Source organism: Silene latifolia, chromosome Y (genome assembly GCF_048544455.1).
Source record: "Silene latifolia isolate original U9 population chromosome Y, ASM4854445v1, whole genome shotgun sequence".
NCBI classification, from domain to species: domain Eukaryota; kingdom Viridiplantae; phylum Streptophyta; class Magnoliopsida; order Caryophyllales; family Caryophyllaceae; genus Silene; species Silene latifolia.
This window is the reverse complement of record NC_133538.1, coordinates 408,825,971-408,842,717: the sequence shown is the minus strand read 5'-3', so window position 1 is coordinate 408,842,717 and position 16,747 is coordinate 408,825,971. Positions and strand designations below refer to the sequence as shown.

The 16,747-nt window shown below is 38.8% G+C and overlaps 1 non-coding gene across 1 annotated transcript; it reads right to left on the bottom strand.

Annotated features, from left to right (window-relative positions):
* Positions 1-2,705: 2,705 nt before the first annotated feature.
* Positions 2,706-2,811, bottom strand: LOC141636321 (small nucleolar RNA R71). The gene has a single exon (XR_012540940.1). It is a non-coding gene; the product is annotated as a small nucleolar RNA R71 (small nucleolar RNA).
* Positions 2,812-16,747: the final 13,936 nt, after the last annotated feature.

The window sequence follows — 16,747 nt, the reverse complement described above, 5'->3', positions numbered from 1 at the left end:
GTAATTCTTGTATGATTAGATTAAGTTAACATAATTTATGTTTTGATATGAAACATGTATAATGACAAGTTTTTAGAACGAAGAAAAATTGCATAACCGAATGACTTGGGTTGAAAGCCAAGCCATTAAAATTCATACAACTATTTTTTGTAAAATTGAAATAAAACATACTTCCATGTCCAACATGGAAATCAAAAGAAGTTCTAAAAATAAGAAGCCAAAATACAACAATATTAAAAGACAATACAAAATAAAAAGCCAAGCTTCCATAAGTCTTCTTCTATGGGCGGCTACACTAGCATCCCTTGTTGAAGATCATCCTTAAGTTTGCTTATCCTTGCCTTTGTCTTTGCTCACATTCCCTATATCACATTTCAACGGGTGAGAATCACAACTTGTATCTAAATACCAAAGTTGAGATTTTTATCAATAACATAAAAGATTAGAGAATTTATTGCCTACTGGAGTCACACGTCCAACTTTAACATCTCCAAGATACTTAGGGCAATTTCTCTTCCAATGGCCCATACCAAAACAATAGTGGTACTTGATACGTGCATTTTATATAGTCTTTTTAGTCTATTTTAGCACATATTTCTATGTACTTTCATACTGTTTATATTGCATTTTGCCCCCGAATTGGCTACTTTGGTTCGTTTTGTTCGTTTTGTAGAAATGAAAGCGAAAGTAGTGGAATCGTACCATTTTTCGTCCTTTTTGCATGCATTTTGAGGAGACGGGATTTTCCGGAGTGAGTTCCTGCATTGGGAAGTGTGAAGGCATTGTTTACGAGGCAGTCAGGCACGAGTTTGGGCTTATTTGAAGGAAGAATACTCGATCGAGTGGTTTTATACTCGATCGAGTGGTTTCTGTGGCCTTGGTTGATCGATCGAGTGGATTTATACTCGATCAAGAAGAGCTGGAAAGAGAGGTTACTCGATCGAGTAACATTTATGTTCGATCGAGTAGATTATCTGGAGTTTTACTCGATCGAGTGGTTTCAGACTACTCGATCGAGTGGTTTTGGCTTTGTGGGCTTTAATTAGCCCGTGAACTTGTTTTAGTTATTGAACTTAGTTTATTTTCTATTTAAGCATACGTTAACTAGGTTTTTAGCATCTCATCTATCATCTATTCTAAGTTTTATCTATTATTTCCAAGACTGCGTACTCTCTCTTCTTCATCGTAACTTTATTTTGGGGTTATTTCACTCGGATTTGCTTGTTCTTTACGCTGGATTCTTGCGATTGTAATCTCTTTCTCCCTCTTTAATATTAATCCTTCATTTGTTCATTTTAATTACTTGTTTTGTCTCATTTAATTTCTGCCCTAATTACCTTTTATGCATTTTTATTATTGTTTTATCATGTTGAATATTGGTTATTTAATTGTTGTTTGTATTGATAGTATTAATAGCGATATTAGTAGTGGGATTAGGGGATCTACGGTAGAAATGTGACGATGTAGTAAATAAGTTAGACGAATTAATTGTGAGATTCTGTCACCATAGCAATATAACTATATTTACCGACTTAGTTGAGTGCATGCTTCTAAGTCACCCTTTTAATCTGGTTAAATTTAATCCTGGATCGGAAGATTGGACTAAATAGACCTGCTATGAACAGTAGACTACCCTGACGAGGACGGAAGTTAAGTTAGTGGTAATTTAGGATAGAAAGTGGACCGGAAGGATCTTTCCATATCCGTCTCGCAGTAATTTGTCTAAGTTGTTTACAGTTGAGTCATTGGACTACCGTAGTGAACCGAAATCCTGACATGTTCCCTCTCTATTGATAGTTTAATCTCATTCTTTGCCTTAATTGCTCTTTCTTTATTTCTCTTCCTTTTGCACTTTTAGTTTAGAAATCAAATTATAAACACCCCCCATTTGTGACCGAATAGACGGACTCTTACAGATATCTTGCCTCCTTGAGGAGATCGACCTGACTTCCCTAGCTATATAGTTAGTTTAGTTGGTTATTTTTGATAGGTATACGACAACCCTGTCAAATTTTGGCGCCGTTGCCGGGGAGGCAATTGCCCTATCTGTCTTTGTTTCATTTATTTTATCCGTCTCAGGGAATTTTTATTCCTTGAGGCAGTTCTTATTTATTTTCTTTCAGTGTTGTGTATGCCCAGGTCAGACAGGTTTGAGTTAGTTGCAGCTGATTCTGAGCTAGAGAGACTATTTAGGCATAGACTCCGTCTGCAAAGAGAATCACGAAAGGAAGACTTGAGTACTTTCAAACCAGAGCTTCAGCATTTCCTTTTTACAGAAAATCCATCTTTTGAAGAAGATACTGCCAGTTCTGTAAGCCAACCAGTAAAGATGCCGAACATTGCTAGTCATTCGGAGCCTAAAGCATCATCAATTCCAAAGGGTTTCAATCTCCAGACTGAGGATGGGAATACATTTGACATCCGACCTTCCTATATCAATATGGTAGAGAGAAATCTCTTTAGAGGTGTGGCAGGTGAAGACCCGAGGAAGCATATGGAGGTCTTTACGGACTACTGTTATACTATCCCCGCCACAAAGGGGGTAACTCAAGACAAGATTAAGGAGGTTCTGTTCCCTTTTTCTTTGACTGACTCAGCCAGGGAGTGGCTAACTGATTTGGACCGCACAGCCGCAGAGGTTACAGACTGGGAGACCCTTGCTCTTGCTTTTTATAAGAGATATTTCCCTCCACAGCGCACCAATTAGCTGAGGGCAAAGATCACAAGTTTTAAGCAAGCACCCGATGAGACTTTCTATGAAGCATGGTCCCGTTTCAAGAAGTTGGTGAGGTCTCTTCCTCACCATGGTTTTGATCCATGCTTTCTGTCCAACCAGTTCTACAATGGGCTGTACGATGATCACAGAGCCATACTTGATGCATCATCTAATGGAAGATTCCAAGAGAACACTGACGATGATAAGGGATGGGCTCTTATTGAAGAGATGGCGAACCACTGTGCTGAGTATGGAAACCCGAGGGATAGTATTAGGACAGTTCATGCAGTCGATAAGCAAGTTGTTGTTCAGCTAGAAGCCATGAATGCTAGGTTTGATAAGTTGGAGCTGCATTCTGTTGGGGAGCCTCAGACGGTTCATCTGCTTACTAGAGGGGAGACTGTTACATGTGAGAGATGTGGGAGCAATGACGGTCACACTGTTGTTGGCTGTCTTACGAAGAAGGAACAAGTCCTTGCTTTTCAACAATACAGGCAAGGAGGGGGTTCCAATTATAACAACCAAGGGGCAGTCCATCCCAATTTGAGGTGGACTAGTCAAAATGTGCTCAATCCTACCCATCCTCCGCAGCACCAGCAGCCATATGTCCCTCCTCATATGGCTCAACAAGGCTTTCAGAAGCCTCCTTCCTTTCCTACACCTAATCAAGCTGCGTCATCTTCTGGTGGAATAAGTGAGGTAGGTGAGTTGAAGACAATGCTGCAGTCTTTGACAAACCAGTGGCAGCTGAGTGATCAACAAAAAGATGCATCAATCAAGGCACTTGAAACTCAAGTTGCCCAGTTAGCCGCGAACCAGTCCACAAGGAAACCGGGTCATTTACCGTCACAAGCTGACAAAAATCCACATGAGATAGTAAATTTAATTAATTTGAGGAGCGGTAGTTCATATGAGGGACCGGACGTGTAGAAATCAGACCCGAGGAAAGAAATTACAGCGGGTGAACAGTGTTCTGTCAAGAAAAGAGCTAACGACAAGGAAAGTACTCGATCAATCGACTTCGGGAGTCGATCGAGTGAATTTTGAAGAAAGGGCTCGATCGAGTAAAAATTCTACTCGATCGAGTGAACAGGAAAAGAAGTCGCTCGATCGAGTGAACTTTCTACTCGATCGAGTGACTTTGTTGAAGAAACATTTCGATCGAGTGGTAATTCTGGTCGATCGGCAAAGTGTAGATAAAGAACGGCTCGGTCGAGCACTGCTAGTGCTCGATCGAGTGAAAAATCGCCTGAAAGACCTCGTTCGAGAGGAAAGAAGCGTCCAAAAGATTTGGAGCTTGATCCAGCTGACATGTTGGAAGAGAGGAACAAGGGACTCGAGATACCCATCACGGTGCCCTTCCCGAGGCGTTTGCAAAGTACTAAGGCTAATCAACAATTCGGCAAATTTGCCGAACTCCTGAAAAGCCTGCAAGTCACTGTGCCATTCGCCGAACTGCTGACACAGGTACCCTTTTACCTCAAATTTATGAAAGAAATTTTATCGCGTAAGAGGTACATTAATGATCATGAGACGGTAGCTTTGACCGAGTTAGGGACGGCCCTAGTTCAGAATAAGCTACCTCCCAAACAGTCAGACCCGGGTAGTTTTTCGATTCCGTGTCATATTGGTACCCATTTGATTGATAACGCGTTATGCGATCTTGGCGCTAGCGTGAGTTTCCTACCGTTGTCTCTGGCTAAGAGACTTGGTTTGACAAAGTTTAATTTCACAAACATGACTGTTCAGATGGCTGACCGTAGCATATCACGACCACTAGGTGTCATAGAAGACATACTTGCTAAGATCGGGAGGTTCTTTATTCCCGTTGACTTTGTTGTACTTGACATCCCCGAAGATGCCCATACCCCTATTATTTTAGGGAGACCATTTTTATTTACTGCCCGTGCAGTACTAGACATCGGGGGCAAGACATTGACTTTTCAGGTTAGGGACGAGGAATTGATATTCCATCAGTCTAAGTTCCGGAGGGCTCCCATGCAAGCTCAGCGTTGCAATGCCCTCTCTCTATTGACCCTATTATTGACACTTCAAATGAAGATTTGGAATATTGTCTTTGCTATTGTGACCTCTCCGCCTCAAGTTGAGAGCAAAAAGGAGGAAAGTTCGTCATTTTCCTTGCTTGCTGCAGGTACAGATGAAAATAATGCAGAAGCTGTCAAAGGGCATTGTGCAATTAATGTCAGTCAAAGTGAGAGCAATGATGTTAAAGCCGGTGAGAAAGGAGTAAGGATGATAAAGGTTCGTGCGTATGTGGACGTCAACTATTCCCCTCCTAACGATTCAAGTTCAAGCTCGTGGAAATTGAAGAGGACGATCAATGTTGCTGAGATGACGTCCTCCAGTCAGGAGCCCTCTAAGGGGCTACTGAATTGCTTCGAGAAGTGAGCGGGGAAATGTCCCGTGTAACAAATTGTAAAAACGATTTTTACATTCTCCATTGAATTTTATTTATTGCTTTTATTTAGGACAATTAGAATTTAGACAATTTTTAGCGTAGATTAGAGACTATAGACTGTTACTTTACGTATTTGGTATTTTGGGGTACTTTTACGAGTGTTTCTATACAGGTTTGGGGAATTTTACGCAAATTCAAAGGAATAATGGCGAATTCAAGAACTTACACGAGGAAAAGAGCTCGATCGAGTACTTTTTGTACTCGATCGAGTGAAATTTGCTCGATCGAGTGGTTTCATATTACTCGATCGAATAAAGCTGAAAAGGGGAGTTATCGATCGAGTAAATTTTTACTCGATCGAATAGATGAATCCAAAAAGTCCTCGATTGAGCCGTTCTAAACCACTCGATTGAGTGAAATTGCAAGAGACACGCAGGGAGTTTTCTTTAACTTCCTCCTTTTTTCTTTGCTATTTCATTTTACCACAATTTTTCGACATCCCTCCGTATTGCGATCAAAAACACCCCAAATCCCCCATATTTCTTGCCCATTTGCCAAATCTGTCACCTACATTTTATTACTTGTTAATTAATTGTCATAAGCCCTCTGTTTTCCCCATGATTCACGCCATTTTACACGATCAATCGGAGTTTTTAGGGTTTCGCGGTTTTTCTATTAAAAATCGCCATTGTTGTTTGTTTCTCGCCGATTAATTGCAATTTGTAGGTTAATAATCATCAAGTAAGTGATCCTTACAATTCTTTGCATTTAAATTTCATTTATTTTGCCTTTTATGAAGTGAATTAGGACCCAGGTTTCGATTTTCCGTTTTGGGTCGAAATTATCGACTATAATTTTGATTCAGTGCTTAGTTTTGCTTACTTGATGCTTATTCCCATACCTCATTGATTTTTACATGTTTAAAATTGAATTTTAGCGAGAAATTTGCGATTAAGGGTGGTTTCAGTCGAAATTTTTGACTGTCACCTAGTCTGCACTGCTGGGTATGCTTAAATTGCTTCGATTGTTGTTTAATTTCATGCATTTGTCGTCTGCTACCTTTCCCCTATCGCTGTTTATCCGTCACCATTCGAAATTTTTGAGGTCATTTGGGAATTTTTCGGTCGTAGTCGAATTTTTATTTGTTAGGGAAATGTCATACTAATTTCACGTTGTTTTCATAATGTTTATTCTTTGTTTTCTTATCAAATTCCCCTGCCCTATTTATTCAGGATGGATTCTAGCTCTCTGCCCTCCACTAGCTCGACTTCTAGTCCATCCTTGTCTGAGACGGTGGTCCCTTCTGTCACAATCGCCTCCACTTTTGTTAGTACCGCAGCCCCTGTGATCTTTGTCTCTGCTGCTGGTACAGTTTTTACGCCTGCTAGCACTGATGCTAGCCCTGTTTCAGCTGCTACCTTAGTCACAGCCACCACCACTGCTAGCACTACTGCTAGTCTTTCTTCCTCAGTGGCGGTCACAGCAGCCACAACCTCTACTTCAGCCACGGTGAGCACACCTGTGGCGGACTCACCCGCAGTTGCAGCTGCTTTACAGGCGACCCTAGTTCCTCGCACCGTCACTTCACGGGCTTCTACCTCAGGTTCTAGAGGCCGGGGCCAGGGTCGTGGAAGTGCTTGTGCTACACCAGCTCCTAGTCCTTCTGTTACTCCTTCTGGCACGGTCACTGTCCGAGGGGACGACTCCCTCGACTCCCACCCTGAGTACCTGCAGGTAATTTTCGTTAATGGTGTACATCGTAAGAGGTTTTATAACCTAGTTGGCTGTGAGTTTTTCCCTACCCGGTTCTTAGATCGGCCGGCACTTGAGAGACTCGGCTTCTACGAGTCGGTTTGTGAGCTTTTACGGGGCACGCGGATGGCCGGACTCATCACTATGAGTGGCCATACCTTTCTGGAGCTGAGTCTCGAGTTCTTCAGCTCCTTCACCTTCTCCTCCGGGGCACACGATGCTGCCCCCACTAGTCTTTCCGTGTCATTCCGGTTGTTCAACTGGACTTTTTCGATGACATTGGAGGAGTTTGGTATTAGGCTCGGCCTTTCCTTTACGGGCGACACTGCTGCCCCTAGGAAGGTCATCCATCAGCTTTGGCGGACCTTGGCCCAGACCATCTTTCCCGAGCGAAAGCTCGCGCAGGTCCACCTTCCCCCTGCCCGTTACTTTCTTAGACTGATAGGGAGCACCATTTTTGGCCGAAGGGAGCCAAAAAACATCAACAACAACGAGCTCTCCATTTTAGGCGGTTACCTGAACATTGACTGCGTGGGTCCTTTTACCCTCAACATCGCCTATCTGACCGCCCAGTACTTCCAGGCCCAAGGGGAGAAGGTCACGGGATCTATTGTCTGCGGTGGCATAGCCACCATTATTGCCCATTCCCTTTTCCCTGTCTGGCCTCGTGACTTACCGTACCTATAGAGAGAGAGGTATCTGAGCCTAGATGGCATGCATTCTCAGCATTGGCTGACCACAAACTACCGGACTTGGAAGATAGACGGTTCCTTGTCCGTGGACTTACCTTGCACCATTCTCCCCGTCCCGCCCCTAGCCCCTTTTGCCTGCGCCGCACGGGGCGCCCGACTTCCACCACTACCTGACTACCACCTCCAGGTCCGCCCACCTACTACTTTACCCGCCGCTAAGAAGCGGCGCAGACTTGAGACCGGAGAGGGGTTCACAACTTTTGGGAGCGGCCAGCCTTCCACGGCAACTCCTACACCCATCCCGATCCCTACTTCTACTCCTACTTCCGCACCTGCCGACCAGACCCAGACACATACACAGCCGGTCTTACCTGCTAATTTTGTAACTCCACCACCCTTTGAGGCGTCCTCGGTCATGAACCAAGGGCGCCGTGACGGTTTGTTAGTTGAGATTACAGAGAGACAGGCTCGTATGGAGCGGGACTTAGCTTTGACTTTGTTCCCTCTATACGAGTATCACATAAGTCGACACCGTCCGATCCTAGAGGGTTGGCCACACCCTTCATTTAACCGGTACCCAGCTGAGGGGTACCCGGAGTCTGCTGAGGAGGAGGACGAGGACCTAGCGGCGGCGGCGGAGAGAGCTCGAGTTGAGCAGAGGAGGAGGAGAGAGCGGGAGGTGGACCCGGACTTCACAGTGACGGTGGAGGACGTGCGTGACAGTGACGTGGAGGCTGACGAGTAGTTGTTGGTCTACTCACTTCCCCAGTTTTCTGGCTGGTTTGGGGAAATTCGTGTTTTGTATGTCCTTCTCACTCTTTTATTTTTGTCTCCTATTTATTTTATTATTTTTATTATTTTTTGGTTGTATATTCCCGTTCCCCTGTATATATCTGCTGGTGTATGCTGGAGGACAACGAGGGCGTTGTCCGTTTTGGTTTGGGGAGGGTATTGCATCCTTTTGAGTCTGCATTTGCATTTGTTTTCCATTCACGTTTATTTATTTCAGCTTGCATTGTTTATTTATTTCATAAAAATCAAAAAAACCAAAAAAAATTCAAAAATTTCAAAAAAAAATTCAAAAATTTTCACGTTTATTTTTGCATATAGGTTGAGTCGGAACAGTAGATTTCCGTGATGATATTGCACTATAACTTGTCTTTTTTACTTGAGCCTTGCACTTTTGTTGATAGTTATTAGCTTTGTCATACGCATAGTCTACGAGTTTTTGTTCAAATATAGCTGACTGTTAGACTTGACCTGATAAATTGGCAACCTACTTTACAATTTCTGAGGTTTAGAGCCCATAACTGGTGACATTCATGACCAGTTCATTAGGAATTGAGAGTAGTACTCCTTGCATAGCATGTTCATCATTTTTGCACTTTTATGACATTCGATTTCTTGTCAAATGCACACATTCAGGTTTGTGGTCGGTGTCACATGCAGGGAGGTGCTTGCAAAATTTTCCTTTTCCTTATATTTTTCACCCATTTAGCTCCACTTAAACCAAAACTTGCCTTTTTGACCCATTAGCTACATCCCAAACTGAGCCTGCCTAGTCAAGCTAGTTTAGTATGCGTTTTGTGGTATGATTTTCCGTCTGCAGTTTGGCCCGTGTGTATATGATTGGAGTTGGTGGAAATAGAGGAAGGAGAAAAAAAAAAGAAAAAAAAATGGAAATTGAAAAAAAAAGGGGAAAACGTGAAAAAGAAAAGAAAAAAATGAAAAAAAAGAAGTTGTGTTCACGTAGAAAAAAAAGTTGAAAAAAATTGATTTGTTTTAGTTAATTCATTTAGACGGTGTTAAAAAAGGGAACTTTGTGACCGTCTAACTCCTCCATTCTTATTCCATATTTTTGAGGAGATTGTGTATGAGATTAGTGATTTGTGTGCCAAATGAAGGGCACTTGTACTTTATTTTTCAGTCAGTTGAGATTCGGATGGTTTTATATGGTTCTGTTAGGAACTAGCTTGACGCTTTTACCTCCACATTACCATAACTTGTTTTGCCTTTTCTCACTTGAACCTCACTATTCCCATATTATTTGTAAGCCCTATTTGTGACGGACATTATTGGTTGGAGTGTGTGTATTAGTACTTGAATCGTCTTTCATTTTTGTTGCATGCATGCTATGTAGGTCGCATTTAGGTGAGTGACTGTTTCTCCTTCTCTCTTATACATATAACATTCACCCTTTGCTTCATGAGAGAAGAGTGACCACGTGAGAGTGCGATTTTGTTGGTCTTGCAAGGTCGATAGGTTGGCTATATTTAAACGACTTATAACTCGTTTGCGTATGATTCGCTTAGCTATGATTTGTTAATTTTTGTTGCATTAAATTGGTTCAAGTAGACAAGTTAAGCTAGCTCTGAGTTTTCATTTCCGTTCCATTAGTTGCATTTTAGTTTACTCGAGGACGAGTAAAGGTTCGGTTTGGGGAGATTTGATACGTGCATTTTATATAGTCTTTTTAGTCTATTTTAGCACGTATTTCTATGTACTTTCATACTGTATATATTGCATTTTGCTCCCGATTTGGCTACTTTGGTTCGTTTTGTCCGTTTTGTAGAAATTAACGCGAATGTAGTGGAATCGTACCATTTTTCGTCCTTTTTGCATGCATTTTGAGGAGACGGGATTTTCCGGAGTGAGTTCCTGCATTGGGAAGCGTGAAGGCACGGTTTACGATGCAGCCGGGCACGATTTTGGGCTGATTTGAAGGAACAATACTCTATCGAGTGGTTTTATTACTCGATCGAGTGGTTTCTGTGGCCTTGGTTGATCGATCGAGTGGATTTATACTCGATCAAGAAGAGCTGGAAAGAGAGGTTACTCGATCGAGTAACATTTGTGTTCGATCGAGTAGATTATATGGAGGTTTACTCGATCGAGTGGTTTTGGCTTTCGTGGGCGTTAATTAGCCCGTGAACTTGTTTTAGTTATTGAACTTAGTTTATTTTCTATTTAAGCATACGTTAACTAGGTTTTTAGCATCTCATCTATCATATATTCTACGTTTTATCTATCATTTCCAAGACTGCGTACTCTCTCTTCTTCACTGTAACTTTATTTTCGGGGTTATTTCGCTCGGATTTGCTTGTTCTTTACGCCGGATTCTTGCGATTGTAATCTCTTTCTCCCTCTTTAATATTAATCCTTCATTTGTTCATTTTAATTACTTGTTTATTCTCATTTAATTTCTGCCCTAATTACCTTTTATGCATTTTTATTATTGTTTTATCATGTTGAATATTGGTTATTTAATTGTTGTTAGTATTGATAGTATTAATAGCGATATGAGTAGCTAAACTTGTTTCATGTCGAGATTAGGGGATCTACGGTAGAAATGTGACGATGTAGTAAATAAGTTAGACGAATTAATTGTGAGATTCTGTCACCATAGTAATATAACTGTATTTACCGACTTAGTGAGTGCACGCTTCTGAGTCACCCTTTTAATCTGGTTAAATTTAATCCTGGATCGGAAGATTGGACTAAATAGACTGCTATGAACGAGAGACTACTACGACGAGGACGGAAGTTAAGTTAGTGGTAATTTAGGATAGAAAGTGGACCGGAAGGACCTTTCCATATCCGTCTCGCAGTAATTTATTTAAGTTGTTTACAGTTGAGTCATTAGACAACCGTAGTGAACCGAAATCCTGACATGTTCCCTCTCTATTGATAGTTTAATCTCATTCTCTGCCTTAAGTGCTCTTTCTTTATTTCTCTTCCTTTTGCACTTTTAGTTTAGAAATCAAATTATAAACACCCCCCATTTGTGACCGAATAGACGGACTCTTACAGATATCTTGCCTTCCTGAGGAGATCGACCTGACTTCCCTAGCTATATAATTAGTTTAGTTACTTATTTTTGATAGGTATACGACAGCCCTGTCAGTACTTATATTTAGAAGATGCACCCTTTTCGGCTTGGATGAGTTATTCCCAATAACTCTCTCTTTGCCCTTGTTGGGTTTCTTTCCCTTACTAGTACTCCTCTTAAACTTCCCTTTGGTTTTTTTGTTTATGGCAAGCACATCCTTGGTAGAACTAACATCAAGACCCATATCCCTCTCGGCTTGCACAAGCAATTTGTGCAATTCATGGAGAGAGGTCTTCATGTTTTGCATATTGTAGTTTACCCTAAACTGCACATATGCCTTTACCTTGTTCAAGGAATGTAGAACTCGGTCTATGACGAGTTGTTCGGGAATATTGACCCCTTGGGTCTTAAGAGTGTCAACAAGCTCAATCAATTTGAGCACATGAGGGCTAATCTTTTGGCCCTCTTTGATGTTGATCTCGAAAAATGCGGAGGGTGCCTCATATTGGATTATCCTAGGAGCTTGCGAAAACATGGTCACAAGCTTGGTATAGATCTCATAGGCCGTGCTCATTTTAATAGCACTCCTTTGGAGATCAGGCTTCATAGAGAAAATCAAGACATTCTTGATAGCGGCCGACTCTTTTAGGTAGGCCTCATAGGCTTCCCTTGCGGCGGAGGTTGACCTAGTAGTAGGTGCAGTGGGAGCGGCTTCGGTAAGGTAACGAAGCTTGTCGTCACCTTCCGCGGCCAAACGGAGTTGCTCATCCCAATCGGCGAAGTTAGAACCGTTTTTTTCAAGTTTGCATCGATCCATAAAGGATCAGAGCCAAGAAGCATTGGGGAGTGGTGGAGCGTTTGTGCTAGTTGATGCAGATGTGATTGGAGTCGACATTGCAAACTAATCAAATTTACTACAAAATAGAAAATGAAAGAATTATAAACATTTATCGTCTTAAAACTTGTAAATATTTTAAAACAAGTTTTAGCATTTATATAGCGACCTTTACCCAACTATAGTAAATGATTCCGAGACCCAAAATTCATATTAACTTGGATGTGAGCCAACGGGCCCTCTACATCTTTACTAATATAACTCCGGTGGGTTAACCTTTTAAACCGATTCTACAATTAGAACTCTCGGTCGATGAATTTACGTTAAACTCATCCTTAGCCCGAACCTTTTGCGGCTACGGTCGCAAAATACCTTCATTGAGATTAACCAAATTTTCGAAGTGTAATAACTACTTATTACCCCATTTATACAACGTCAATAGAAGCACCCCGAAAAATCGTATTGTACCCTTTATGAAATTTAGACTCATGGGCTCCTACTATTTGGCAAGGCTAATTCTCAATCTTTTAAAAGTAAAGGTCTTGTCAATTTATTATCTATCAATTTTAAGTGAACTAAAAGTCGAATTCTCGATAATTATAATTGATACAGTCGATGACTCGATATGATATGCATGTGTTGTTATGGCGATTTGGCAATGCATGCAACATATTAAAAGAAATGCAAAACAAACAATAAATTCCTAGTATGGCCTTCCTAAAATAGAAAATAAAATAATCTATTACATATTCGAAAACCAACTCCTTTGGTCCCTTGAATCTTCAAGTGGCACGCCTCCCAAGTACACCGTCTTCGTCGGAACGCCTTTCCGAATGACATCGTCTTGAAAAAACTCCGGAGTTACAAATAATAATAAAAATACAAAGATATTCCTATTACACATTTGTAAAATTAAAAACTAGTAAAAATAAAAGTGATACGAGATCACATTAAATTACAACCGAATCAATATCCCCTTTCATTACAGGTAATATCGATTAAAACTAAGGCCATACTAAGATAAAATTACATAATTCAAAATTATATAAATAAAACATGACATTCAACAATGAAATATGCAGCATTATAATATGTCATGCCAAATTATGTGTCAAATCGCCCTATTTAACTTATATCGATTATATAACCCGGTTTAATGGAAATGCGTGATAATAACTTATTAAAATCACAAATCAATACTTAAATCAAATTTAAGCTCAAGTTAATTATCCTAACACTCTTAGGTCTCAAAAATTAGTCATCACTCAATTTTTGACAATAATTCAACTTGATTTAATTTTATGCTCATTTTTTACCTTAAAATCACAACATTTATGAAATAAATCCAAATTAAATTACAATAATTTCAAAATTTGAATTTTAAATTTTTTAACATTCTGTAATATGTCTATGACACTCACAATGTCAAAAATCATGGTTAAATATTTTTAATTTATTTCGAGAAAAATATTGTTGCGATTTATCGGTTTTATCAAATAAAACATCTAAAGTATACAAAAATTAACTAAATCAATTTTACAACTTTAGATATGATAAGTGGGATATACATTCAATCTAAAATAATTTTCTCATACCATGTAATTCGTTTTAGCTATTTATGCTAAAATAGTCACTATTTATGCCATTTTTACATTAAAAATTCATAAATCATGCAAAATAAATCAAGTTCATCTCAAATTTTACACACAGTGAGTAAAATATGAATGTGACAACATATTAAATTTTCATGGCCTATTTCGAAGTTTAACTATATTTAACCATTTTACCTCCATTTAATTCATTTTTATCTCATAAAAATCATAAATTATGCAATATTAATCACATTAATACGAAATTTTACATACAATAATTAAAATATGCATGTGAGGTCATATAAAAATGTCAAGGTCATAGACTTAGTTTAACTATTTTTAGCATTTTAATTTCCATTTTAGTCATAAAAATGTAATAAAATATCTAAAAATCATTAAATTAAGCAATAAAATACCATAAATCATAAAAACGACCTAAATACATTTTCGGACCAGAATATATAACATGCATCATGATTTCGTGATTTATCTAATAAATCACAAATTTTTAGTTTTAATTAAGTTACTAATAACTCGTAAAAACTATAAATCGATTATGCATGCAACATCCTATGCTCTGATACAAATTGTTAGGTTCATATATCTATTATTAGACTCTTCTAATAGTGAACCAATTAACATATTAATTAGAGTTCTTTAGATCTAGTGGATGCATAACTAAATAAGAGATAAAATAAGAAAATCAATGTCCCTTACATTGTCAAATGGCTCGAAATAATGGGCACAAATAAGGTCACCTTCCTTATTTGTTCTTAAGCTTAAATGTAATGGATGATCCTTCAAAATCCCAAATGTAGAAATCCTCCTTTGATTGCACCCAAAACAAAACCTTTAAACTAATATATTAACTAACTAGATTAATATACTAGTATCCTTAAAATGATTCTAATAATATTCTTATTACTACACTAATAATCTTATATTGTTATTATAATTTTGGATGAACAATCTTTTGATTTTCTAAAACTAATTTTAGAGAGAAAAATGAAAGAGAGAAGATGAGAATGCATGCATAAGAATAAATATAGAGAAGTGCAAAATGAGAACAAAATTCTCATCATAAAAAGGAGGAAGGGGCCGGATAGGGTAAAGGCCAAATGCCAAAGCATGGCATCTCCTTTTACTTTTGTTCTTCTCCAAAATGTAGGTATGTAAGGTTAGTGTAGGATAGGTATGATTATACTTATTTTATCACATAAAATAAATCACCCACTAACTCCTTCATCCTCCATTTTTTCGGTCCATATGTAAAATGGACTACTATTTTATTTTGTCAATTTGTTACTTGTCACACAATATGTCACATGTAGTATTTAACATGTTATTAATTAATTTAATGCATATTTATCAAATAAATATCATTATATACATTAATTAAATTACATATAGCAAATTGTCTAGTGATTCTTGATCACGTAAATAAAATGGGTCATATAATTATAAATCACAACATATTGTAATTATAATTAACCATTCATTCTTATCTCAATTGTTTCATAAACAATAATCAATTTTAGTAATAAAATATTTTAATTACTAAAATAAATCTTATTTAATCAAATTATAGTAAGATATAAATATTCTCTCTCACAAATGAATTGTTCAAATTTAAGGAATTTATTAACTTGTATCATCATACTATTAATCAACCTGTCTATTAAGGGAATTGTCCTATAGGTGTGACCTTAAGGGATCAACTGATCACCACCGTCAAACGACAGTAATGTCAAACTCTAGTTAGCCAATCATTACTGATTAATGTTGATCAGTTGACTATATAAATGAATCATCCCTTACATATTCTTAACTTGAGATTTAAACATGTGATCGCACTATTGTTGAGGACACATACTCCAACATAAGCACCCATGAACCCATGATATCCGTTAATAAACCAAGCTAAACAAAACCATAGGATTTCATATTTTAACAATAAAGTACAACACACCTTCTTTTCCAACCTAATCTTATATCTTTTTTTGACAGCCATAAAAATAAGTTCCTTATACAAAGCACACCTGCATCTCTAAGTCAGGTACAAACACTACATTATTATTACAAAAACATAAACTAGGGGCGGAGGTTCTTAAAACACGGGGTTTCTTCAAAAATTTGCTGGAGTAATACGCAGGGGATGCCATATCTTTCCTATTTTTTTCCCTATTTGAGCCTTAGGAGAATACCTGCAACAAGATACACTTACGCCACGAGGACGTAGAAATTTATGGGAGAGAGATCTAGTTTTGGAGAAAGTAGATAAATTGTGCCTTGGAGATTCATCCCTTTGGCTATGATTCTTCTTGGAAATGGCCATTCTCTGGTACCTGCAAATCATAGGTGTATAAAGGGCACATGATGGTTTCTCGAACGAGTAAATCTTACACTTCTTAGGACGAGCTGAAAAAATGAATGGCTAATGGTCATTAGAATCCTTCTGAACTGGAGAGCAAATAAAAGTAGCCTTATCATGCACCAGAGAGACACAGACTATTGAATCACTATCAACACCTCTGATGTTATCATGAGGGATATGAGTACCCGGAGGAGAAAAATTGTCACAAATTGAAGACGCACTTGAAGTCACGGCCTCAGTAGAGGATGCGTTCAAACTTCCGCGAGGAAAGACAGATTTCACATTTATAATATCAAAAGGAGTCATGTCTTTCATTGCCCCCATCATCTTAGATTTCCACTTTTTAGGTCTTCTCCTCTTCTTCTTCCCCTTCTCACATCGTTCTCTTATACTGTCTCTCTCCTCAGTAACCTCGCTCTTAAGGATCCGAATTTTTAAGGTTGAAAAATCACATTTACGGTAAAAGCTCAACTGTTTACCATCCAGCAACTTTTTATAAGAATGTGCGGGGATCCTTAGACGGGAATTACTACCTCCC